This window comes from Brassica oleracea, chromosome C8 (genome assembly GCF_000695525.1).
Source record: "Brassica oleracea var. oleracea cultivar TO1000 chromosome C8, BOL, whole genome shotgun sequence".
NCBI classification, from domain to species: Eukaryota; Viridiplantae; Streptophyta; class Magnoliopsida; order Brassicales; family Brassicaceae; genus Brassica; species Brassica oleracea.
The window spans coordinates 14,694,190-14,697,016 of record NC_027755.1 but is presented as its reverse complement, the minus strand read 5'-3'; positions in this window follow the sequence as shown (position 1 = coordinate 14,697,016).

Sequence of the window (2,827 nt, the reverse complement as noted above, 5' to 3'; positions counted from 1 at the left end):
GATACTTTTAGAATCAAGTTTCATATGGATCATATGGATCATAGAAACAAGATCAATATTTTAAATCCATAGATTGTTTATAAGTTATGGATTCATATAGATCCTAGATTTGTTTCAGATATAATGGTGTTCTTTAGATTTCAAGGTTTTGATTTGTTTACCTTTTTCACCACAAGAATCTGAGAGGACCACCGTGAGAGTTGGCTGGAATCTGAGAAAGAGAAGAGTTTTCCGGCGGAGAGAGAGAGAGCTGGCCTGGTGGAGAAGAGGCTGAGCGCCGGTGGAGCAAAGGCTGAGCACCGGAGGAGCTGGCCGGAAAGAGGAACGCCGGCTGAGAGAGATTTCTCAGGTGGAGAGCACAATCGTGCTGATAACGTGTTAGAAATATAAGAGAAGTGTTGTTGTGAAAGTTGTGTCTTTCTCATTAGCTCTCACTATCAATATATAGTGGAAGTTCATAAGGGTTTACACAAAGAAGAGAATCTACACATTTAATACATTTGACTACAAATATCTAGACTTGGTCAAAGCTCGTAAATGCTCCGGTTGAATGAGTCTTCGTCTTGACTAGTCTTGGACGGATGAGACGGACCGGAAACGGGTGTAGACGGACCGGATAGTCGGGCCGGATGTAAACCTCATGGTTAATGGCAATCCACATATCCATAATGGATTTATAATAAATTGTTACGTGCAGCAGTAGTATTTTATTTACTGCCTGTGTCATGTGATATTTAATTCAACTCCATCTTGCGTTTTCATATGATGATGATGAACAAGGTTGAATGTAGAAAAGACACGTGGAAGAAGGAATACGGTTGGATTGGAAGAAGCTCATAGGATCCGATGAGAAACGCGTAAGAATGGAAGTGAGCACGTGCATGTCGGCTCGTTTATCAGCACAAGTGCCTTCTCTCATATTGTTCGGATCTCTGCTCTTTATGTGTGTAAAAAAACGTAATTACGATTTCTTTCCCTTCTCACTTCATTGATTGATCTACTGCGTACATTAATATAATTGGTCAGATGTGAAGCTTAAACGATTTATTTTTTACAGTCATGCATCTCCTATAATATGATAAAAACACGATTGGCATCATTTTAAAAAGGCAAAGATAGAAAGTATGTAAAAGCAATTAAAGGCACACATGAGCAGTAATATAAAAAGATCCTCGGGTACTGAGCTAGTGTGATCTATCATGAATGATACCCACCTACTCGTAACCACGAACCTCACCCATTGTCTGACCAAAGCCCTCTCCTCTTTACTTTTTTACCACCACTTCCATTTTCACTTCCTATTTTTGTGACTATTTTAAAAGTGTTTTCACACAATTCTTTTTTTTAAAGTAACATGAGTGTGACAAACACAATGAATGTGAACACGTTTTAATTTAACATAAAAGACAGTAAGTGAAGTGTTATTCTTTTCTTTTGCATAAGATAATTTTGTTTCAAAATAACGTTGTAGTAGTATACACAAGCTTTTTTATCATCATCATCGTCGTCGTCAATATTATTTTGAAAAGTGGATAAGAACGATCTACTTTATTTGTGAGAAGCAACTCCAAAGTATTTATCGTACGAAGAATAAATAAAAATAATAAGTTTATACCAAAAGTAGAGAAGGTCTCAATGGGTATTAGAGCGAGATACGACGTCGGATCCGCTGGTAACCAAACATGCCAGCTCCAGGTGATGAACCTTCGAAAATGAGTGGCAAATACCCGGTTGCTGCTTTGTATCTCTGCTGAATCTTAAATCATCCAATATACATAATAATAATATGTAAAAGGACATAAAATAATATACATAAATGTTGACCACATCAATGATATACAAGTGTATTTGTTGGCTGCTGCGCAATGAGTTACGGCCAATAACCGGAGCCACCACCTGTGATTTTGGCTCCATACAAAGTTCCATCCTCGCTTTTAGAATTGTTATGCTGCATCCCTTGTACTAACTGCACCAGCCTGTCTGTTCCGTTTGATCCTAGTCCGCACGCGCTGTAGCTATAGTGACACTGAACAAACAAACAAAGGATAAAAGCCCAAAAAGAGCATTAATATAACTCGGTCTTCATTTTATATTCAGAGTAGAACAAAATACAGTAGTTTGAAGTGATAATACCTGATAAAGAAGCCATCGTTTTTGTGATTTGTGTTGTGCGAACGTGACCAAGACGAGATGAGAAAGTGAAAACGGAACCGTCGCGTTCCGTTCACAGATTTGCACCGCGATGATTCGCAAGTCACCGGAGAGCCTCGTCTTTGTTACCGTAGGCAACGTAAGCCACCGCCGTAGAGATCCGAGTCAGAGCAAGGGAGATCACGATCTCTCTCTTTCTTGCACCACCGCCGTCGCTCACTCTCAATCAGCACTGATAGAGTAAAGTAGATGAAAGATTTGTAAACTGAAATACTCGTGTATTGAAATGGAAATAGCTTTGTAAAGTTCAGATGTGATTTCTATCTCATGGCGATATAGATCAACACCTACGATCTCATAGCGATCGTTAAGAGACTCATATCGTCTTCTCTCAACATACAAAGCATAAAGAAACTACAACGACTCTCTTCCTTTATTAATACTCCATCTCGAGCTGAGAAGACTCTAACCGCTAACCCTCCACTTCCTTCAGAGTCTTCTCCTTTCTTGCCAGCTCACCCATTTCCTCCAATAAGAATGCATCACTCGGATAGGCCACGTCATCCAACTCCTTATTCATAATCTTCTTTTCCCGCCTCACATAAGAACGTTGGTATTTATCAATACATCTCCCTTTGAAACCAAGCTTGTCCTCAAGCTTGAAAGCTGGATAATC